This window comes from Rattus norvegicus, chromosome 6, assembly GCF_036323735.1.
Source record: "Rattus norvegicus strain BN/NHsdMcwi chromosome 6, GRCr8, whole genome shotgun sequence".
In the NCBI taxonomy this organism is placed as follows: domain Eukaryota; kingdom Metazoa; phylum Chordata; class Mammalia; order Rodentia; family Muridae; genus Rattus; species Rattus norvegicus.
Window position 1 is genome coordinate 134,635,900 of NC_086024.1, and position 25,546 is coordinate 134,661,445.

At 44.6% G+C, this 25,546-nt stretch overlaps 1 pseudogene; it reads left to right on the top strand.

Annotated features, from left to right (window-relative positions):
- The first annotated feature begins 14,913 nt into the window (after positions 1-14,913).
- On the top strand, positions 14,914-16,103 carry Rpl3-ps6 (ribosomal protein L3, pseudogene 6; annotated as a pseudogene).
- The last annotated feature ends 9,443 nt before the right edge of the window (positions 16,104-25,546 follow it).

The window sequence follows — 25,546 nt, forward strand, 5'->3', positions numbered from 1 at the left end:
CTGTGTGGGTTGTATAAAGGCTTCTGTAGGGGGGTCCTGCAGCATCTGAAGGACTAAAATGTAATCTCTGCTGAAGGAGGTGTGTGAGAGTTCTTAAAGCCTAAAGGTAAGGAACAGCCACCCACTGAAGAACTACTGGAAATTTATGGCTGCTGAGGGAAGAAATGGTTTTCCTCAGAGATGTGTCCCCTGTGAGACTACTTGTGCTCCAGTAGATGACTATAAACTACGTTCTCTAGTAGATGACTCTATCCCTTGCCAATGGTAAATGGACTCTGGGCTTAATCAAAAACAAACAAACAAAAACCACACATGAAAAGCAGTAGGGAGGAGGGAACCAGAGGAGAAGGGATGAGGTCGATTTGATCAAAGCACAATTTCTTTAAGCTTTACGGAGCCCACAGAAAACCCCAGATGCCAGGAAAGCAAGAGGCTCCCAGGACCCAGTGCAGATAACAGTAGCTGAAATACCCAACAAAGGGAAAAGAGAACCTGTAGAGACCATATCCAGAGGTTAGGCACTGCCCCCAGTTGAGCGATGACACCACTCACCCATCTCAAAATTTTAACTCAGAATTGCTCCTGTCTAAAGGAAATACAGGGACAAAGAGTGGAGTAGAGACTTGAGGAAAGGCCATCCAGAGACGGCCCCACCTGGGGATCCGGCCCATATGTAGTCACCAAACCCAGACACTACTGCTGATGCCAAGAAGTTCATGCAGACAGGAGCCTCATATAGCTGTCTCCTGAGAGGCTCTGCCAGAGCATGACAAATACAGATGTGGTTGCTTGCAGCAACTGAGCATGGTGACCCCAATGGCAGAGTTAGGGGAAGGACTGGGGAGATGAAGGGGTTTGCAACCCAATAGGAAGAACAACAATATCAACCAACCAGATACCCTAGAGCTCCTGGGGACTAAACCACTACCCAAAGAGTACACATGGAAGGGCCCATGGCTCCAGCTGTATATGTAGCAGAGGATGGCACTGTCTGGCCTCAAAGGGAGGGGAGGCCCTTGGTCCTATGAAGGCTCGATGCCCCAGCGTAGGGGAATGTCAGACAGTGGGGCAGGAGTGGGTAGGTGGGTGAAGGAGAACCCTAATGGAGGTGGCCGGGGCGGGGGGGATGGGACATTCTTGGAGAGGAAACCGGGAAGGGGGATAACATTTGAAATGTAAATAAACAAAATAAACAATAAAAATATAAAAATACAAGAAAGATTACCCACAACTGCCCTGGCGAGAGTGAAGGAGATCCCTGAGTTTGGGTTTTAGCAATTTTCATCCCAAAAGATAGATTCCAACAGCCTTCAACAACAGGGAGCTCAGCTGGCAGCTACAGAGAGTCTGTCGCTGTGCTCTTGTTGCTCTCAGACGCCTGAATCCCATTTAGTCAGTCTTTGTATTTACTCCCAAGAGAAACCCTTTTCCTATCGAAACCATCCCACGGGACTAGAAACGTTACTCTGTGGTAAGATGCTTGCTTACCACAGGTGGGATACTGGGTCCCAACCCTTCCTGAATGCAAGAAAACAAGCAAACTAACAAGAAACAACAAAGCAGCCAAGGGCTGAAGAGAAGGCTCTGCTGTTCAAGGTTCACAAGCAAAACAGTGATCAAAACCAGCCCAGAAAGAAGTGGCTGCTTTCACATGTTTAAATATCAATGTAGGCAAGACAGAACGTGAAAAACCAACGAAACAGACACCACTAAACACACATACACTCACACACACACACACACTCACACACACTCACACTCACATACACACACACTCACACACACATACACACACACTCACACACTCACACTCACATACACACACATACACACTCACACACTCACACTCACATACACACACACTCACACACACATACACACACTCACACTCACACACACACTCATACACACACTCACTCACACACACATACACACACTCACACACACACTCACACACATACACACACACTCACACACACTCACACTCACATACACACACTCACACACACTCACACTCACATACACACACATACACACATACACACACACTCACACACACACTCACACTCACATACACACACACTCACACACACTCACACACACACTCACACACATACACACACATACACACACTCACACACACTCACACTCACATACACACACACTCACACACACTCACACACACACTCACACACACACACTCACACACATTGTGATACCTGCAATCCCAACTGTTGAGGAGGCTGAATCAGAAAGATCACAAGTTTGAAGCTAACCTGAGCTACTTAGCAAGATCCTAACCAGAAATTATCTCCCTTTGTACCAAAATGATCCCACAAAACAGTAGCTGACCCCCACCCCGTTCCCAAATGGAGATCTATAAACTGCTTGTCAAAGAATTCCAAGCAATTAATTATGGAACTTGGAAAACTTCAAGATAACACCGAGAAACAATGAAATGAAACAGGAAAACTACGCGAATGAGAAGTGGAAGACGTAATAGAGGTTGAAATGAAAAATTAAAACCTGAGCTCAGCAGTGAAGAACTAGGATAGTAACTAGGAGTTTTTAAAATGCTATTAAAAAATAAAAAATAAAAATGCTATTAAAAGCAAAGCCATGGAATTGACTGAGCAGGATCAATAACAACTCAAATTCATCAGTAGATTATTATTTAAAAATGATGAAGAGAAACTAACCCTATAGGCTAGTCTTTACGTTATAAAAATTACCCTAGTTGAAAACTAGTAGCTGATGTGCTGGAGAGATAACTCAGTGAGTTAACAGCATTCACTGTCTGCTCTTGCAGAGAACCTGGGTTCAGTTCCCAGTCACATGGTGGTTCACAGCTACCAGCTGCTCCAGTTCCAGGAGATTTGACATCATCTTCTGGCCTCTGTAGGCACTCTTTGCGCATAGTGTACATGCATATATTTGTACACATGTACATTCATACATACAAGCAAACACACATGCACATAAAACCTGTAGACACTGCCTTGTACATGGCAGGCATACACATACACATATATTCATCCATACATACAAGCAATATGCATACACATAAAATTTGTTAAAAAAAAAAAAGACATGGCTGGAAAATCCACAAATCAGATTCAATTCAAAGAAACCTACACCAAGACAAATTTTCTACAACCAAAGGCAAAGAGGGAGTCCTGAAGGCCTCAGGACATGTAAGGAAGCTCTAGCCGGTCTAGCATCCAGTTTCTCAGATCCCTTTAAGGTCAGGACAGAATGGGGCAATACAGTTAAAGTGTTGAATGAATAAAGGTTGCCCTTCATAACTGAAGGGATTGTGAACAAAATTGTTTTAGGTAACAAAGATTGAGCTGCTCGTTGTTAAATACATCAAGCCTGCAAAATGGAGCCTCCAAGCCAATTAAGGCATTACCTAATCACATGAAGCATACAATAAAAATAAAATAAATCTTAAAATTTTCAGAGTGTTTGAGTAACTAAACAATTCCCAATTATATTGTGCCTGTAGAAGACTTGGTTTACTTTAAAGAACACACAGAGAGAAAATTTAGAGAGATGGTGAAACCCTGTATATAAAACCCAAAGACAGTTGGAGTACCTATAGACAGAGAAAGAAAACACAAGGAAGCACACGACATACAGGGGAGTGTTAATAAATATCTACTTATAAAACCAAAGAAGCAATAGCATACAAGGAAGTGTCACTAAGTATCGACTCATAAAAACAGACTGTCAAGGAGGAAGGGATTATCTAATGACAAGATGTCAGTTCACCGAAAGGATATGACCACTAGAAATATGTTTTCACTCACCAGAATACCAACTCATAAAAGTCGTTATAACAAACTACTTTTAGCAAGGAACAGATATTCTAGAAAGGATCAGAAAACACTGGAATTGAGAAGTACTTTAGTCGAAATAGATGTAACAGACACAATACAGAACATTCCATCCAGAAGTGGCCAAACACACACTCTTCACAAGCACATGCGGAATGATCTCTAGGACAGATCACAAGTTCAGCCACAAAGTAAGGCCTTAACACATTTAAGAGGATTAAAAATACATCAGGTATTTTTCCTGACCACAATGGTTTGAAAGTAGAAATCAGTAATGAGAGGAATTTTGGAAACCTGACAAATATTTGGAAATGAACAACATGCTCCTTGAATAACCAGTTTGTTAAAAAGGAAAACTTAAAAATTAACTCGGGGGAAGATGGAGGACAAAGCTCTCATGTTGACTGTGAGGGTCTCCAGGGAATAATTCAGAGATGGCTAGAGAGAAGCTACCCTTATCTGTGGGTGACTGGGGAAAGGCACTGGAGTTTTAGTCGGAAAGAAAGAACTTTAGAAAGTGGAACAGGACAGCAGAGAAAGGAACCTAGTGAAGGAGGTAAGGCATCTCTGTAATGCAAGCTTTGAAAAACAATGAAGAAAAAAATGAAGGAACTGGAAAATGAAAAAAGAAAAACCTCTCAGATTTGTGCATTGGCAGGATAAGTGCAAAATGGCTCTATTATCAAAAGTGGTCTGCAAATTCAATGCAAAGCTTATCAAAATTCTACTGGCATGCTTTACAGAGGAGGAAAAATTCATGTGGAAATAGAAAGGACCTAAAACTAAGCTGAGCATAAGAGACAATGCCGGGGGGTAGGGGGATTCTGATTTCTGATTATATTGTAGAAACAAGGTAACAGGAAAGAGTATATTACTAGTTCAAAACTGGTGTGCCAATTAACAGCATTAATGGTTAACCCAGAAACAAAGACACCAGCAACAGTCACCACCAACAGCCACCAGCAAGTTACCAGCAACAGCCACCAGCAACAGCCACCTGAGTTTTGACAAAGACTACAAAACACGCCTGTAGAAAGTCTGTTCAACAGATATGAGGGAAATGGAGAAATTGTCCACCTGTAGAAGAACGAAATTAGTTTCCTATCTACTAACCTGTACGGAAATTAATTCAAAATGTTTAAATACCTGAACATAAGACCAGAAACTCTGAAACTGTTAAAGGAAAACATATATTAAAGAAGATATGGGCACATGCAAGAATGTCCTAGAAAAAAAAAATCAGTAGCTCAGGAAATGTTACTATGGACTGGCAAACAGGCTAGGAAACTGTTAATTGGGTGAAGCGACAGCAAAGAAGGGGAGACCTATACGTTTGACAAATGACAAATACTTAGAATGTATAATGAACTTAAAAAAAAAAACACTAAAAACCCAGACCCAAACAATCCAATAATAGATATATGAAATGAACAGACAGCTCTCAAAAGATTAATTACAAAGAACCATTAAGCACGTGGAAATGTTGTTAAGCACCTTTTGCTACCATGGAAATGCAAATTAAAATGCATCCTCTCGCCTCAGGCACAGTGGCTGCCATTAAGGAAACCAACAGCAAACCCTGGGGAGGATCTGCAGAAAGGAGAAGCCTATGCCCTACTGGAGACAGTGCAAGTTAGTCCAGCCACTGTGAAAATCAACATAAGGGTTCCTCAGAACATTAACACTGTAACTATCATATAGACCAGCCACACCATTCCTGGTATGTACTCAAAGGAGTCTAGGTCCAAATGCTGTAGAGACAACTCCCAATCCATGTTTATTGCAGTATGATTCACAATAGCCAAGCCCTGGAGTCAACCTAAAAGTTCATCAACAAACGAATGAATAATGAAAATCTGATATATCTATACTGTAGAGACAGGTATATGAAATGAATTTGTCCAACTATAAAAAGAGTGAAATTGTCGTCATTTGGTGTTTTTATGAGAAATTCACCCCTCCAGGACACTTGAACACTTGGTCCCCAGTTGGTGACACTGTTTAGGGATATTATGCTACAAAGATATGCAGAAAGATGATAAATACATGATAGATAGATAGATAGATAGATAGATAGATAGATAGATAGATAGATAGATAGGTGGGTGGGTGGGTGGGTGGGTGGGTGGGTGGGTGGGTGGGTGGGTGGGTGGGTGGATGGATAGATAGATAGATAGATAGATAGATAGATAGATAGATAGATAGATAGATAGATGGATGGGTGGACGGATAGATAGATGTAGACAAATTGTAGATGATAGGTAGATAAACAGAAGATAGACAGATATGCATATAGATTATAGATGATAGATATAGATTGTAGACGACAGAAAGAAGATACCTAGATATAGATACATAAATTGTATTTAACAAATGATAGACAGATATGTGTATGATAGATTTATTCTTAGAGAATTCATACAGTGTATCTTCATGTCTTAATCCTATTTACCATCCGATCCTCTTCCAACTCCTCCCAGATTATGGTGGTTTGAAGAGTTCTGTCCCCATAGATTCATGTGTCTGAATGCTTGGCAATGTTAGGAATGTGGCTTTATTGGAGGGAGTGGGTCCTTGCTGGAGGAAGTGTGTCATTGTGTGGGTGGGCTTTGAAGTCTCCTATGCTCAGACTCCATCCAGAACAGAAAATAGTCCCCTCCTGGCTGCCTTCAGATCAAGATGCAAAACTTTTGGCTCCTCCAGCACTGTGTTTGCCTGGGCGCTGCTATGCTTCTTGCTGTGATGATAATGGGCTAAACCTTTGAAAGTATAAGCCAGCTCCAAAAAATGTTTGCCTTTTAAGACTTGTCTTGCTCATGGTGTCTCTTCACAGCAATAAAACCCAAAGACACAAATCTACCCTCCCCTTTCTATATTTAAGCCCACCCTCCACCCTCTTTAAAGAGGAGGCTACATCACAGTTGAAGTCCTGGTCCTTAGCTCTTACAATCTTTTGACCACCTTTTCAGAGGTATTTTCCTTTTCTTTAAGTGTGGGGATTGTGCTATAAATGTATTCATTGGGGGTGAGCACTTCATGATCACTTGCTGTCTGCCTTTGACCATCTGGGGCTTTCTGTAGTGGACTCTATTGCCTCAACAAGCTTCTTTGACAAGGGATGAGAGCTGCACTGATCTGCAGGTACACGTATAAGCATCTAGAGTGCGGTTTGGAATTATGCTTGTTTAGCAAAGTGGCAGTATTAGGTTCTCCTCTAGGGCCCGTGGCTGAAATAGCCACAAGTAATTGGCTATATTTACAGTGCCAGGCATGGATTTCTCTTATTAAACCGACCATAAGATCATTAGGAGGCTGATGCTTGTGTCCAGGATTTAAGTGCCACTATTGTGGCTTCCGGAACATCTCGCCCCACCAGTCATTGCTGTGGCTCATTGGGCTCACAGATAGAGAAGAGCATTGGTTGCCTTTCTCTGTGAGCAGCATGCATGGATTCTTCAAAGCCGAGGGCTGGTCCTCAGCGAGAACTCTTCCACGTCAGATCCAGATCTACTCCTCCAACTCCTGTGACTGGAAGGGCATGGTGTCCTCAGCAACAGGCCCTCACTTTTTCTTCTAGAATCACCGAGGATGACGGCAATCACCGATATGTGGGAATTTTATTTCCATCACTTTTATACATGTATATAATTGAGTTTCCCTGCAGTACTGGTTTGCATATTAACCCTCAAAGAGCTCTTAATTTTAGCTGTCTCTTTCTGTATTCCCTCCCACAACTCCTCCTCTCCTCCCCCTTCCCATTTGATCCTTCCATTCCAACCCTCCTCCATCCATCCATCCATAAGTAGCTATTCTGTTTCCCTTTGCTAATGAGAGCCCATTACTCTGTTCCTAACATCTGTGGTTCTATGGATTGTAGCTTGCTTGCCATTGACTTAACAGCTAATAGTCACTTATAAGCGAATGCACACCACATTTGTCTTCCTGGGTCTGGGATACATCGCTCAGGGTTTTCTAGTTCCATCCCTTTGTCTATAAATTTCATAATGACATATTCCGAAGAGCTGAGTAATACTCCGTTGTGTAAGTACACCACATTTTCCTTATTCATCCTGCTACTGAGAGACATCTAGGTTGTTTCCAGTTTCTGAGTAGCATGAAGAAAGCAACAATAAACATAGCTGAGCACGTGTCTCTGTGGTAGGATGAAGCATTCTCTAGGTACATGCCCGAGGGTGATCTAGCTGGATCTCGAGGTAGGTTGATTCCCTGAGGAAGTGCCACACTGATTTCCATAGCGGCTGAATGGATTTGCACTCCCGCCACCAATGGATGAGTGTTCCTCTTATTCCACATCCTTGTCAGCTTGAGCTGTCACTTGCTTTATTGATCTTAGCTATTCTGACAGGGGTAAGATGAAATCTCAAAGTACTTTTGGCTTGTATTCCCTGACAGCTAAGGATGTTGAACATTTCTTTAAGCGTTCCTCAGCCATTTGCGTTTCCTCTATTGAGAATTCTGCCTAGACTGGAACCCCATTTTTAATTGGGTTATTTGTTTTCTTAATGTCCAGGTTTTTCTTTTCTTTTTAGTTATTTACATATTTTAGATATTTGCTCTCTCTCAGATGTAGAATTGGTAAAAATCTTTTTCCAATTTGTAGGCTGCCACTTTGTCCAATGGATGGTGTCCTTGGCTGGGCAGAAGCTCCTCGGTTTCATGAAATCCTATTTATTAACTGTTTATCTCAGTGCCTGCATTGATGGTGTTCTGTTTGGAAAGCCTCTCTCTCTCTCTCTCTCTCTCTCTGTGTGTGTGTGTGTGTGTGTGTGTGTGTGTGTGTGTGTGTGTGTTGTGCAGGGTGGTAGATATGGATCTATTTCAATTCTTCTACATGCAGCCATTCAGTTTGTCCAACACCATTGGTTGGAGATGCTTAAAAAAAAAACAGCGTGTGTTTCTGACCTCTTTATCAAATACCAGGTATCCACAGTTGTGTGGATGCATTTGTATCTTGGTCTTCAATTCTATTTCATTGGCCAGTGGGAGGAGAGGAACCAGCAGGAAGGTGGTGGAAGGAAGAGTGGGGCAGTAGGAGCGAAGGATGAGTTGTAGCAAGCATCATAGCTTCTAGCTCCTGTGCAAGTCCACAGAGACAACCTCTGGAGCTCCTGACTCATCGTTCTCTCTTGCGCACCACTGTGCTGCTGAGTATTATCAAAGGAACACCAAGTAAATGTAGGCATCACCCACAAGGATGCTTTCACTTGGGACTTAAGATTTCTTTCATCTCTGGTTAGCATCAGACTTTCTACGTCGTCAAGAATTGCATGAGACTCTGTCCAGGGTTTATCATCGCAAAAGCCAAGAAGGCTAGTTTGGTGGTCTCTCATTCTGTCTCTCTGACTCTGTCTCTCTGTCTCTGCCTTTTGTCTGTTTCTGTCTGTCTCTCTGTATCTCTGTCTATGTCTATGTCTCTCTCTCCCTCCCTCCTTCCCTGCCCAGTCCCCATCCCCAATCTCCAGTGGATCACAGAGAACTTCCCCTCCTAGTGTCCCTCCTTCCCACTCATTGCTTTATCCCAGTCCCCAACTCCAGCAGGCATTCCCTGGGAACCCACAGTCCACTTCAGCCAGGGAAACAAGTAGGCTTTACCCACTTTATTTACCTCGCTTCATTACTCCAATATCAATCCCCCAGTCTCATTCCTAGCTCTGCATCAAACCAGTTGCAACACTTTCTTCTCACTCTCTGTTCCTCTACCCAGGGTAGTAAGGCGTTCGTGATAGAATACTCTGCTTTCTTGCTTCCTGTGGACTTCCTCAGGTCTCTCCCTCTCTCCTTTCCTCCTTCCTTCTATCCTTCCCTTTCTATTGTTTTGTTGATTTCTTTGGCTGCTGATCTTTGTAGAATAATTTTGCCTTTTGTCACATTGCTGAAATTGTTAATAATTTCTGGAAGTTTCCAGGTGTTTGGAGGATCTCGTGTGGAATATAACATCTTCATGTAAGAACAGTTTGAATTCTCTTTCTATTTGTTCTCCATTATTTTCCTTCTCTTGCCTACTGTTCCAGCTAGTGTGTCAGGGAATAGGGTGGCGCACAATCCTTTCTGTTCCTGATTTTATGGCTTAGTGATTCTCCACTTAAGATGTTGTTGGCTATGTGTTTGTCACATACAGCCTTTATTATGTTGAGGTATGTTCCCGCTAATCTAACTCTCTCTAGGACTTGTGTCATACCATCGTGGATTTTGTGGAAAATCCACATCTATTGATGTATGATGGCATCTAATTCTGATGTTTCTGTTTACTTTTGTCCAGAATGTTGTTCTATTGGAAAAATTGGGGTATCAGAGTCACCCACTATTATTGAGTTAGTGCTATTCTGTACCTTTAATTTCAGCAGTACTCTTTTTATTAAAGTTGAATGTGTAAGAGTTTGGTGGATATTGTTTAAGATTGTCATGTCTTCTTTTTAATTATCCCCTAGAACAAAGTTTTCTTCTTTGTCCCTTCTGATTTGTTGTAGCTTGAAATCTGTATCAGTAGGAACACCTTCTTGCTTTCTGGTCCCATTTTTCTGAGGTACTTTTTTGTCTTTTTACTTTAAGCGGGCTTCTAACTCTGTGGGTGAGATTAACTTCTTGTAGATGACAGAAAGATGGATTTTGTTTTTTAATCCATTCAATCATCCTGTGCCTTTTGTCTGGGAAGTCTTGATATTAAAGTTATTACAAAGAATATATGTTGAACATTTTCTTTGTTGACTGGGTTCTTATTTATCATTTGTTTCAGAACTTATAACCTTATCTATGTTTTCTCTGTAGTCATTTAACTATACTTCTCTCTTCAGTCTCAAATATTAATTCCAGCATTCTCCCTAGGATGGCTTGTTAGTCATAAATTCTTGTTTGTTTTCATCATTGAAAGTTTTTCTGTCTCTGTCCACTATGGCAGATATTTTTGCTGGGTATTGTAGTTCAAGTTGTCATCTGTGCTCTTTATGAATGGAAGCAAATTGCTCCAGACTCTTCTGGCTTCTTAAGAGCTCTTTTCCTCTATACATGACTTGTGTTCTTTCTGATTCTGCTTTTAGAATCTTTTGTTCTGTGTATTGAGTGTTTTTACTATATTATGCCCTGATAGATTTCTGTTTTGGTTCTGTCTATTTGGTGTTTGATGAGCTTCTTGTATCTTTTATCTGTATCTTGTGTCCTTCCTTAATTTGAGGGAAATTGCTTCTATGATCCTGATTCAAGAGCCAGTCTATGCCATTGACCATAGGTGTTTTCTTCTCTTTTATTCCTGTAATTTGGAAAAAATGGATCCTTTTGTGGGGTCCACAGTTCTTGGTTTTTTAAAATGTATTATAAATAGTTTTCATAGACTTTGAGTAGTCCAGGTCCCCTGCTTTGGCTCCAGGTTCCAATAGTCCCCCCCTTTACTTGGTCCATTCTACTAGTAAGGCTTCCCTGAGTTCTGTATTTGGGTTATTGAGATTTTCAGGTCCATCTTCATTTCAGCTTGAGTTATCTTCAATAACTCTATCCCCTTACTGAACTTGGTTTTAAAATTCTGATTTGTCACCATTCTTTTTGTATTTATTTTGGGTGTCACCTTGCATCTATCCTTATCCTCCGCTAGTTCAATGAGGGATCTCTTGGTGTTTTCTTTAAATCCTTAGCATTCTTAGATAAAGCTTAGTGTTCACGGTTGTTTTTTCAAATTCTGTGTCCTGGGTTCATCAAGGTAACTCTCATTAGAGAGCTTTCCTTTAAGGCTGGTGGGTTGGATGGGAGACATGCTGTCTTTGTCATTCATGTCTCTTTGGCTTTTGTGACATGACCCAGGCATGTGGACTTCTTTCTTTGGTTGTCTGCTTTAGATTGAGTCAGTTCAGGTGTTGCATGACCAGAGATGGGCTAGGTAAAGCTGGTATGTGGCTCTTTGACTGTACTTTTCCAGGCAAAGCTGGCTCATGAACTATAGGTCTAGAGTTGGGCTTGTAGATGTGGAGATGTCAGTGGGGGTGAATGGAGTAGGATTATGGAAGATACAAAGCCTTGCTGGAGGAAGTTGGTCCCTGGAGTTGGCTTTGAGTATCTATAGCCTTTGTATATGTCTATACTTCATGTGCTTTGCTTCCAGTGTGTGGTTGGAGTGAAAGGTCATAGCTTCCTGCTTCAGCCACCTTGCTTGTTACCATATGATCCCCATCATTATGGGCCAGTTGATTTTGGTTGTGGTGTTTGATCACAGCAGTAGAAAACTAACTGAATATGTCATTGACAGGACAACCAATAGAATTGGAGATCATCACGTTATGTAGAAAAGTCTGGCTCAGAAATAATATTGCATATTTTCTAATATGCAAAACATAGATTACGGATATATTTAAAATCACACACATACACACACAAATACATATATGACATGAGATAGAAGGAAGACTGTGTGGGAAAAGGAAGACAAGTGGAAGAGGGAGGGTAAACATGAGAGGCTAGAGGTGGTTAATATGATCAAAGTACGTGACATGTGCCCTACGTGGACTTTCTCCCCATTAGGAAAACAGTGGTTTTTCAAGCTACACCTTGACTCAAGAGACTCCATTTGACAAACGGCTTTTCCACTCATCTTGAGGATGGAAGAGACCTGTGTTTCTGGATGGATACTTGAACATCATCTATTCATACAGCACAGACTGCCAAAGGACCTACTCTTAGGAGTATAAAGGGTGCCACTAGATAAACTTGTCAAGGTTAATTGGCACTGGAGAGGCACACAAGTGTTAAAATCATCTTATGAGACACCAGACTCAAGAGCTTAACAAGTGTACCAGATCAAAGAAAGAACACGAGTCCATTATGACCCCTGTGAGGAGCTGGACAACCAACACTGCAATCCTGATGGCTTCTACCAACCTAGCATCTCACCAACAAGTGTGTTTCAAGAACCTAAAGGTAGAAAATTCCAACTTCCCCTGGGCTTTCAGCTTGGTTTGGTCCCTGGTGTTGACATGGCCTACTCAATAGCTGTCTTCCTGTCTACCTGCTCCCCGATCTGGACCAGGACCATCCACCCATCCGTTCCCTGTTCCTTTGCTGGAAGTGACCCTGTCCACTGCTTTTGCAGCTCCATTTTCAGACCTGTGACCTCAATGGCCTAATTCACAGCAGCACTTTCCTCCTTGTAACAGGTGTCCTATCAGCAGACTCTATTGACATGTCTGCCAGCTGACCCTTGAAACTTCAGGAAAGTCAACTGTGACCTCTTTGACCCTTTGTATGCATTCTGTAACTTACATGTGTCTATGCAAAAGTGTAACCTCAAAAACAATATAGGAGAATTTATTTTGAAACCAAATATGAGTGACCATGGTCCAGGAACACAGACTTGTATTATCCCCAATTCCATTGTTTCAACATGAAAGTATTTTGATGAAGTTTTTATAGTAACAGGACAAAGAATGTCACAAATCAAGATGCTTTTCAAATGTATTGGTGAAAACATCAGAGACCGAGGTTCCAGTTAAGCAGAGAAATCTTGTCTATAGGCTCCAGACACTATCTGATATAGCATGTAATTTTTACTACCTCACTTTAAGCTCCAGGTGGGCTGAACTACTGGCCCCACCCAGGTTCCTTCAGATTTCCAGATGAAAGATACACACACATACACAAACTTATTTTTATATTACTTTAGCTCAATGGCCAGACTCTTCTAAGTCTTCCTCCGCTATCACACACTTCTTTTCTTTCCCAGCTCAGCACCCTAAATCCACTCTTAGCTTCAGTTGTTCAGTTACCTTTAGTCCCAGCTCAACACTGTAACTCTGCCCTCAGCTTAGTTATGTTTCTAACCTCCCACCTCTACCCCAGGCCCAGTCAGGGAAGTGGCCAATGGCTACTCCACCCTAGATCTCACATGACTGGTGGCTTTTTCTCCCTCTGAAGCTTGGTGAATCTTTCTCTCCACCCTTGCATCTACCAGCCTGCCTGAGGAGTGGGGGAAATGGGAGTTGGGGGATGGGACTGGAAGTCCTTCCTATTCCACCCAGCTCATTGACTTCTAGCATCTTTAATGATCTATCAAGAACCAATTGGGGAACAGGATATTCAGCATTCATATACAGATTCACAATCAGGGCATCAGAACCACCCCCTACAACCTGACAGCATCCTTTGTCCTTTGTCTTGTTAAGTAAGTACACTCCAAAGAGTTGTTTTCTGTTGTTTTAAGGATGTTAGATCATATTTAGAGGTGAATACAGCTTGGTAATTTAGGAAACTAATGATAGTCTGAGATAATTGCAATTAGGTTATGTGCCTGCAACATTCCAACTTCCCCAAAGTTCTTCTCATCAGCCAATCGGCCTTTGTGGACACAGCTTCTTTCCCGGAATTCCTTGTTCATATGTAAAACTGCTAATATAGATTTATTTACCAAGCAATATGTGTTAGGAGAGTTAATACTAGTAACTAATAAATAAAACAACCTGTGTTCATATCAGCCAGGTTTCCAAGGGAAGTGAGAATACCTGGAAAATAACTGCTTTGGAAAGTGTTATATCCTGTGAATTTATTTAATTCAATAAATTCTGACATCACAGAAAGACACTAGTGCATTCATCTATGTTTTTGACATAGCACTGACAGCAATACACCTGCGTGAATCCAGCTTTATAAAACCCATTGCTATGTAAAAATCAGTATATACTAATAGATTCTGATGTATATAAAAGGTGTCAATAAAAACAAAATGTTCCAATGTTTAAAAATAAACTTTAAAATCTGAGACAAAGGGAAATGCAAACAGCATGTCAAAGTGAATGGGATATAGCAAAAATGCTTTAAGCAAATATATGGTTATATATATAATCTCTTACAAAGATAAGCCAATGTTGCACCTCAAGGGCTTGGCAAAAATGAAATAATACAAGGCCAAAGACTTAGAGAAGGAAAACAAAACAAAGCAAAACAGAGTAGTTGTAAATAGAAGATAAAAGCCAAACATACATACATACATACATACATACATACAGAAATGGCTTAGAGCTCATCTTTTAGAAAGATAAAAACCAGAACTTTAGCTTTATCTGTGGTGTGTGGTGGTGAGATGTCCTACAGGAACTTCTCAGCTCCCAGGCATGGATCCCTGGGCTTCTCGCCTCAGAAGCACAGCTGTTGGCATCATGGGAAAGTGAAGCTCTTCCCTAAGGATGACTCTTCCAAGCCTGTTCACCTCACAGACTTTCTAGTCCACAAGGCTAACATGACCCACATCATCCAGAAAGTTGACAGGCCAGAATCTAAGATGAATAAGAAAGAAGTTGTGGAGGGTGTGGCCATTGTGGAAACTCCACCCATGGTGGTTATGGGCATTGTGGGATACATAGAAATACCAAGAGGCCTCTGGACCTTCAAGGCAGTATTTGCTGAGCATATCAGTGGTAAGAGTAAAAAGTGTTTCTATAAGAACTGGCACCTCTGAGAAGAAGGCCTCCACCAAATACTGAGAGAAATGGTAGTTTGACATGGGCAAGCGACAGCTGGAAATGGAATTCAAAAGCATGAAGAAGTATTGCCAAGTCATCTGCATAGTTGCCCACACTCAGATGTGTTTGCTTTCTCTTCACCAGAAGAAGGCACACTTGATGGAGATCCAGGTGATGGGGCACTGTGGCTAAGAAGCTAGACTGAGCTGGAGAGAGGCTGTGAACCAGGTGTTTGGATAGGATGAGATCATTGATGTCATCAAGGAGACAAAAGGAAATGGTTACAAAGGAGTAACCAGGGTTGACATACAAAGAAACTGCCCTGAAAGACCCATCGAGGGCTGCCCAAAGTTGCCTGTGTGTTGGAGCCTGGCACCCTGCCCGTGTAACCTTTTCTGTGGCTCAAGTTGGGCAGAAAGGCTACCACCACTGAACGGAGATAACAAGAAGATTTGCAAGATTGGTCAAGGCTACCTCATCAAGGATGGTAAACTCATCAAGAACAATGCACCTACTGAATACCACCTGTCTGACAAGAGCATCAACCTACTGGGTGGCTTTGTCCACTATGGTGAGGTGACCAATGACTTCATCAGGCTCAAAGGCTGTGCAGTCAGAACCAAGAAGCACGCTTACTATCTGTAAGTACCTGCTGGTCCAGACCATTCAGTGGGCTCTGAAGAAGATTGACCCGAAGCTCAATGACACCACCTACAAGGTTGGCCATGGTTGTTTCCAGACCACAGAGGGGAAGAGAGCATTCATAGGACCACTCAAGAAAGAATGCACAGCTGAGGAGGAAGGTGCTTAATACCAGGAGCGTTTTGCACAGCAGGTGGGGCTCATCAATAAAAACGTTTCGGGGGGGGCGGGGGCAGACAAAGTGAAACAGTGTGAAGTTTTAAATAAATAAATGTAGAAGTAAAAGGGGATATTTTTTAGCTGATACCACCGGAAGACAGCAAGCCACTGCGAGCAATCATGGGCCAGCAAATCAGGTAGCCCAGGAGAGCAGAAGGGCAGATCGACCAGCAGAGAGGCAGGAAAAGCTGGAAGATCTGCAGACAGTGGCAACCGAGAAGATTGAGTCTGTGATGGAACAGAACCAAAACCCTCCCGGCAAAAAGAAAAAAAAATGCCAAGGGGTCTGATGCTTGCTGGTTGAATTCCACAAAGCATTTAAGGCCCAGCTGTCGATCCTTTTCCAACTCTTCCGGGAAGTTGAAGAGGAAAGGTGAATATATATATATATATATATATATATATATATATATATATATATATATACATACATATATATATATATTATTCACACACACATAAATCTATATATATATATTCATACACACACACACACATATTTCCTCAGGGGGTATGTTTTCAATGGCAGTCACTTAATTGGCATGGATAGAATCCTAGGTTCAATCTTTGGCATTAAAAAGGAGGAGGAGGAGGAGGAGGGAGGACGAGGACGAGGACGAGGAGGACGAGGAGAAACTATATAAGGCAATATCACGGATGCTTGATGAGCAGAAGCAACTCCCCTTCCCGAACCACTGGCAGAGCAGACTCCACGGCACAGGCACATTCACTACAGTCATTTGTTGTTCGCTCCCGAAAGGTCAAGCAAATGCCTTTCTCGGCGTGCAATGTGTCTTCATGATCAAAGGTCTCACCACACCATACAAATGACAGATGAAGGGTGTGTCACCACAAAAAGTCCATGCAAGACAGCCGTATGGGACATTATACACAAAGGTGACAAGCACATAGCTTTCCCTCTGAGTTCAGAAATCAGACAGACAGACAGACACACACACACACACATACACACACACACACACACACACACTTGGCCACTTCTGTTCAACATAGTGTTGGAGGGCTGGTCAAAGCAACTAAATTAAGATTTCAAAATCAGAAAGGAAGGCATTAAATCTTGTCTTTTTGCATACAAGATTCAGTATATACTAAAAAAAAAAAACAAAAACAAAAACAAAAAAACTAATGACTGCCAAAAAAGGCCATAACTAATTAACTAATTTTAAAACATGGCAGAATATTAATACATAAAAATCAGAAGCTGCCTGTACGCAACAGCTATTTGAAAGCAAATCAAAAGAGCAATCCCACCTCGGTAATACAAAAACGAAGTGAATTCATCCATGGCTATAAGAAGCCTGAGCTATGAGCACTGTAAAACATGGATGGGGCAAGTCCAGGAGAAAGGTCCAGGAAACACAGAAAGATAGCCCATGCTCATGGACGGGAAACCAAATTTGCTTAAAACGTCTGTAATGTCAGAAAAGACAGCTACAGCCCTCATCAATGTCTGATGAGTCCCCAGTATTTCTGTTCACAGAAGTAGAAAGGACAATCCTGACCTTTGAAGAACTACTGAAGAACCCTGAGCCAGCGTTGAAAGCATCAGGGTGGATTCAAATTCTCCCACATGGCTGTAGTAACTAAAACATAACACAAGGATCAATGATGATCAAAGCGACCGATGCCACGGTCCCAAAACAAACGTGTACATGTGTGCCTGACTGGCTGAGAGGCCATGGACACAGGAAGAGAGAACACTCACACGTAAAAAACAAAACCGAGCTCTTGCCTCACTTTATACACCAAAGCCAGTCCCCACACGGACTAAAGGGTCTAACATGGGATTGTGAAGTTACTGGGAGGGAAAAATGAATCATTGTGATATGGGTTTTGGTCGTGATTTGTTTTGTATCATCTCCAAAGAGCAGACAACAAAGACAAGGCAAATAAAAACAGAACAAACAAACAAAAATCACAGGACTTCATCAAGCAGAAAAAAAAGGGAAGAAAACACTTTCAAATTATGCAAAACGAAAACATTAGTAAATGAATCTACATACAAGGCTGGTGGGAGGACCGTAGGCAGCCCTATCTTCTTGGAAATGACACAAGTCGTTTGGGCGATTTGTTCTCTCCCTGGCTGATGGACTGCTCATTGCTTACAGGGGTGATTAAAAGTCATAGGCCAGGCCGAGACCTTCCCAGTCACCCTCCAGCCCTGCCTAGCGGACAACCGGGCAGGTGGGGACAGAAGCAGATCTACTTGAGGCTACGAAGGCTGACAGACATCAGACACTTCTTAGGAAGATACAACCATCTTGCTGAGGCAGGTCCAAGAATTGAAAGTTCTGGGGATGCTGGTAAGGGACGCTGGGACCTGCTGACAGACAGACAGACAGAAGGAGAGTGGGGCTAAGAGAGAGAGGGGAGAGAGTATGTGTCTGGAGAGAGAGAGAGAGAGAGAGAGAGAGAGAGAGAGAGAGAGAGAGGAGAGAGAGAGGCAGACAAGTAGCAGTGTCCAACTTGCACTTGGCTGCTGTTTCTTTTAGGTTTGGGACTCGGACCACTGAGCAGGAAGGCTGGGGACGCCAGGGGGCAGCCATGTCAGGGTCTAGAGCAGGCATGCTGGAGCAGACACACCCCCAGTGCACATTGAAGGGCAGGTGCAGATACCCAGGCTGGCTCTGACCAGTGAGAAGTAGACAGGGATGCTTTGTACCACCTGCAGTGTCCAGACCCGGTGCTCGGGTCCTGAAACGACATCTGTCGTGGTGGGATAACTTTGTAGTCATGGCATTTAGAGAGGCGGTTGGATTCAGCAGCCCCAGGGCCACCAAAGCACAATGCTCTGCTGGGGTGTGGGGAGCTCCAGCCTGCCCTCCCTTCAATACCACGGGCTTACAGGGTGCGTGGACATGTCCTCCAGCTAAGGAGGACCAGCTCTGCCCCAGGACTGTTGGGTTGTAGCCCAGGGCCACTTTCCCAGGCTGACCCGGAGGCCCAGGGCTCTGTGGGCGGCAGCAGTGACCCCAGCTCACCCTGGGGAGGGGGGTAGTCACGTCTCCTGTCTGGCCCAGTCGCTCCCCTTGGTGGCTATAATTGGCAGGACCACAAGGAGGGTTTTGTTGACCCTTCTGCAAGGGCAGCACATGGTGGGGGGGGGCTGCTCCTTTCATCTCCCAGGCCCCCAATTACCCCTTTCTCTGGCCTGGATCAAGATGCTTTTAAATAGCACCAGTCAAGGCCTTGGGAGCTGAAGTGCTGGGGGGACATGGGGGCCCCTGCAGCTGCTCACAAAGGAAAGAGGGTGTACTCCTGGACCTGGGAAGAAAGGCTCAACTGGGACTTAAAAATAGACTCCTGCTCCAACATGTCCCAGCCCTGCTACCCAGCCTGGGGACGCTAATCAAAGCATGACCCCACGGCAACTCCTGTAGCCCTCCCTCAGGTGTGTCTACCTGACAGAGTACCCCGGAAAAGGCAGCTCTGGCAACGGGCGATGGGTACCAGCTTACAAGGTTTGCCCACTACATCTACCGTGCCCAGGCCATTAGTGACTTTCCTTCCCTTCACCTTTCCCCTAACAGACACTTCCTTGACCTCTCAAAACCAGCTGACACAAGGTGAGGGGCTTCTGTCCAACTGTCACTGCTCCGTGGGCCACCTTCCACACTGAGTATCTGTTATCATGCCTGGGCACTTCGGAATCACAGGGATGCTTGCTTTGAGCCCTTGACCCTAGTACAACGCCTGGAGCTGGGAGAAGGGAGTAAGAAGGTGTCCCTAATTGTAATTTAAACCTGTCCCCAGCCTCGGTCTTTCCTCCTTTGTCTGAGCTCTCTGTGCCTGGTCCCACTGCCTGGGCAGTCAGGAGACACCAATTTCAGTGTGTGGTCTGAAGCCCCTGCTGTCTGGGAGCCGCATAGATGACTACTCCAGACCTTGGTGTGGGGTTTTCAGATGGGTATGACAGAGTAGGTACTCACTTCCCACACTCTGTACCCACATATGACCCTCTGGCATGAAGAAGGGTCTGAAGCCACAGGTGTTGGTATCTGATGTCCTCTCCCCCCATCTGGGGGTATGCTGGTCTTCTGGTTAAGGTCCTTGTTTTGTTTTGTTAAGTTGTCACAAGTTAGACTCATCTAGGAAGAGGAAACTTCAATGGAGGAAATGGCTTCCCAAGAATGTCCTGTAAGCAAGTCTGTGGGACATTTTCTAGGTTAGCCATTGCTGTGAGAGGCCCAGCCCACTGTGTGTAGGGCTAACCCAGTGTGGGTGGTCCTGATTGTATTAAAAAAAAGAATGCTGAGTGAACCACGAGGAACATCCAGTAAGCAGCACTCTTCCATGGCTTCTGCTTCATTTCCTGCCTCCAGGTTCCTGCCTGGGCTTCCTGGCCTGACTTCCTGTGTAAGCTGCTTTTGCTAATCATGGCAAAGCCAACTATCTTAGGGAGCTGAGTACATTTGTCATTGCTGTCCCACCATGTTGTCCCCATTTACATGCTCCCCCAGGCTGTGCCTTGGTTTGCCTCTGAAGAGTGGCAACTCTAACACCACCCCATCCTGGCTCCCCCCACCCCCCATACCCGCTCACATGAGTCTTAGCTTCTCTCTGTATGTACCATACGCCTGATACTGATTTTTGAGACTAACAGGACCCTCCTGAGCTGGAACGGCTGTGACCCAGGGACTTAGGGTGCTGGGAACTCAGCGATCTCCAGATGTCAACTTGACATCATCGGTCTCAAGTTTATCCCACGCTGATGAAGGTGCAGGAAGTGGTACCCATGGGAAGAAGCCATGGAGACTTTATCAGGGAAACTCATTTGAGGAAAGTGAGAGATTCATCCAAGAAAGGAAATGCATGTTTGTTTGGGGGTGTTAAAGGATTTATGGCCGAAACTGGACAAAGACAGAAATAATTTCTGTTGAGATTAGTTAGGCTCTGGGCTATGATGGGCTGATACGGTGGAAGGCACACATGCTCTGTGTAAGTCCCCTTGGTCAAAACAACCACACTGTTTACACACTGTCCATCCAGTCAGGGGTTGAAGCCCCTGACCTGTGCTTGTTAACTGTTGACCTTGTCTCTGTTTCATCCCACGAGCCTGCTAGTTATCAACCTTGCCTGTGGCTTGCTGGCTGCTAATTAGACTAAGCTCTCACTCTTACAGGATCAGCTTGTAAGCTTTAGCATGTGGGAAAGCTAGCTATCCCAGCTGCCCAGATGTAGCCACGCTCTTCCTTCATTACCTACCTAGCCCCTTCTCTATGGTGGTGTCTTTCGAAAAATAGGTGGGAGCTTCTCGTTAGAGGTCATCCTTACCCACAACAAAATCTGTTCTAATTAAGCTGCATCAGAAGCAAGAGTGTGGAGGAGGGCAACCATGTCCCGAATCTGTGCCCAGGACTCTGTGGCAGTTAGCAACTGGTCTCACTGTGGGGGAAGTTGAGGCAGGGACTTGAAGCAGCTACGTCACGTTCACGGTTAGGGGCAGAGAGAAATGGAGGTGCACACGCCTATGCACGCTCACCATCCACTTCAGGACCTCAGCCCCTGAAAATGGCCAGCCTGGCCCAGATAAGCACTCTCTGAGACTGTCTCACACATTGGCTCTGGCATCAAGTTGAAAGTTAATACTGTGGCAGGACCTGTGGTCGCCTGCCAGTGAGCAGGGCTGGCTGAGACACGAGTGAAGTGTTTTTCTGACCCGTTCTCTTCCCCCTGTCAACCTCCAAATCCCCATCCATCCATCCCTCTTCTCACTGATCCACAAGCTGTTCTGTCCTTCCATACATTCATCCCCCCATGTCCATCATGCCTCCGCCTGCTGTCCTGTCCTTCCATCCATCATCCCTATTTTCATCCTTCTATCCTTCCCTTAATCTACCTCATCTTCCCTCTCCCCATCCATCCAGTCACCCTCCATCCATCATCCAGTATCCTTACATCTACCATAACAATCACGGCAAGATAAAATGGGACCATTGCATATCCTCCCACCCATGCCCATCCCCCTTGTCCCTTTCCTCTTTTCCTCCACCCCTCCCCCCTTCTACCCATCTCCCCATTTATCTGTCTTCCTCTTTTTCTTGCATCCATATCTTCAGCCACTCATTAGTCCATCCGTTCCCATCCTCCTAGTGGCATCACTAACACTTCCTTATGTGCACGCTAAGTGGATGAGCGCTTCCCCTTGAGAAGAGTGTGTCATCTTCGATAGGAGACCTCGATTAAATACAGAATCCAAGGAGTCGGGTGAGTGGGTGGTTTGGGCAGGACCTCAGAGAAGAACTTAGTCAAGCGAGGGGCCGTCCTGGAGAAGAGTCAGTGACAGTGACAGTCCTGCTTTCCTCCTGCAGTCCAAAGGCTGAGGGTCTGTGCTGTTTGTCCTCTGCCCCAACCCCCACCCTGGCATCTCCCTGATGGCATCTCCCTGATCTGTCTGAGCCACAAAGCCACCTTCACTTCCCGATTTAATTCCTGTCTCTGTCACCCCACAGTTTTCCCAGACTCAAAGACAAAGATAAAGATATCATAATAACTGTAGCAAGACAACAAACAATAATGCCCAGTGCTGAGGAGAAATGGGACACTGTCGCTTACGTCTGGATAATTGTGAGATTCATCTTCTCGAGCCCATCGCCCCTTCTCTGTTTCATTTATGGCAGATTTTTTAATAAAAAAAAAGTTGATAAAAATCAAAGCAACATAATCAAAATAGAAAAGCCTGACATTTATAGATGTTGTTTATTACTTTAGCGTTTTAAAGTATTAAAAAAGCACACCCAAATTAGTTTCTTATCAAATGTCAAATTTTCATCAGGTTTGTGCCTACCAACTATTTAGACTTCATTCTTTGGAAGGAAGTTGAACATCTCGGGGAGAACATGGAGGAGCCTCCCCAAAGACTTAGCGCAGATGCTTTCACTCGTCATTCACCGCTAAAAATATTAACTTGTCATGTTGTTGTCCCTGTAATGAGCCTTGGGAGGGACTCAGCTCTGGTGTTTGTTTCCCTGAGCACAGTTAGAGGCATTGCTAGTTTCTGTAGCCCAAACTGCATAGGAAGGCCTCAACCAGATCCCTTCCAATTAACCCTGTAACGTTGACCTTGAATATGTGGCATCTCCCTTCTCCTACACAGCTGTGCAAAGGGTGGCACAGCAGCACCCCAGATAGGGGCCAAGGGAGCCTCCTGGAGACAGGATCGGTTTCTAGTGTGCAGAGAGAGGTGAGTGGGTTGAGCCCTGATAAATCCAGGGCTGCCATTCTTAGATGTGACTGCTCAGAGCAGAGACAGGGTAGGCAGAAAAAGTAGATCAGAGAGTATTTTACAGAAGGCTAGCCACTATCTGGGCCAAGTCACTGTCCCTTGAATCTTAGCTTCCCATTGATTGAGCTGTCCTCAGCGTGTTTCTCATCTACCAAATGAAGAAATGAATCCCTAGCCCACAGGTGCACTGGCACCAAATACTCTTCTTACCCCCCTCTGAGTTCCTCCCTATCTTGAAGATTCTACACCTCCATAGCTGAGCCATGGTGTGTCCCCAAGACTCTGTCCCTAAAGGGGTCTTTCTCCCTGAAAGCACCATATGGGGCAGATTCAAGGCCTCTGACTGTGGGAGAGGGAGCAAAAGCAAAACCTCTGATTGGAGGGCGGAAGTTGAGTCCCTCAGTTTCGGGAGCTGAGCTAGACAGAGAATGCCCTCTGACTGGAGGGTTGAACTGGAGCCCCATAACATGGGAAGGGTCAGACCAAGGATGGTCACTGATTGGAAGGCAGAAATAGAGCCCCTCGTAGGTGTGGAGCCAGACGGAGGATGCCCTATGGTGGACAGGGAGAAGTCTCCATGGACTGGGCTGTGGTTTCTGATTCTCTCTCCCATGCACACTCCTTTTCAGTACCAAGCCCCTAAGAAGGGGCGTCAGATGTAGTTTACATGATTCTCTGGATCTTTGGCTCTAGGGGACACTGAGCATTGGACAGCTGGTAGCTGGAAGAGAGGGGAGACAGCGATGCCAAGAGATGTGGCATTTATGGACGATTAGAAGGAAGAAGCTATCGCTGCTCGTTTTGAAAATCTGCCAACAACCTTCAGAGAGACAGCTTCCTGGGGAAGTCACGTGACTGAGATCGGGGAGACGAAGAGCCTCTTACCCTGGGAAAGATGTTCGAAGATGAGAGAACTCTGTTCCCCTTGTAAGTAATCAGCAGGGCTTTACCCCTGTCATACAGCAGGGGGGATCACATGGTGACAGAGAGAACAAGAGGCACCCAGATTCCTTCTATGAAAACTGCTCGGAGGGGTTTTTGCTCCAGGTGACTAAGTAGCCATTCCCAAGAACGGTCCCGGGGCTGAACTGTTCCTGCGCATTATACCTCCCTACACAGTTGAGTTGACTTGGGGACTCAGTTTCCAGCTGTGAACCCAAAGGTCACACTAAGACCAAGGCGCTAATGTCCCATGCATAGACCCCATCCACTCACTCCGCTGGCTCCAGGAAGGCGGTCTTCACCATATCTGGAATGGAATTCCATTCCCCACCCCCACCACACCCGCTTTGCGTCAGTCATAAATAAAATCCTCCGCGCTGCTTAAAACCTCCCAGATCAGACATAAGAATGCCACTGGGAATCAAAGGCAATCCTCTTCATCAGACCCAGTCTTCCTTGCTAAGATCCATGGATTATCAGAATGAGGGTAGGGTGGGAGCACGGACCGAAGTACAGGGACTTGGGAGGGTGGAGGTGGGGGCAAAGGAAGTCTTGCGAAGCGTGAGGAGACAGAGCGCAGGCCTGTGTCTTCTTTTACTACCCTAATGGTCCTTCCGGCCTTGGTCAGGCCAGGGTCTGGAGCCATGTGTCTGTGCCCTTGCTGCTCAGGGCGAGGTGAGGTCCCTGGGAACCAGGCCCTGGGTCTCCAGAGGAGGTGCTCCAGGCTGGGTACCCAGTGTCCTTCTTTGAGGACCGTTTCTGTTTTTAGACCTCTCCAGCCCGAGTGCCCACTGAGGCTATTTCCAGCCATTCATCGAAGAGCCTCTGACCCTCATGAAAACCCCAATTAAAATTTTCACTGGCAGGAGCCAAACACCCATCCCCGGAGCACCCAGAGTTCATGAAGGTTCCAGATACCCGACTATGCGACCTCTTGGAGACCTTTTGCCGAAGAGCTGGATGGACCCTGGGAGCCTGTTTCTGTCAGTTTCACAGAAAATCCCAAAACCCTGTGTTCCCAAGGCCATGAGTATTCCCTTGGGGATATGCCTACTGCCCACTACCAACAGCTCAGCAATCCCCAGAGCTTTGCTCTTGGGAATATGGGGTGAGGGAAAGTTGGGCGGCCCTCTGCTTCCCAAGGGCTCTGTGAGCTCAGCATCTTCGATGTAGGTGTGCCTGGCTCTGCCTGGAACAGGGTTGGA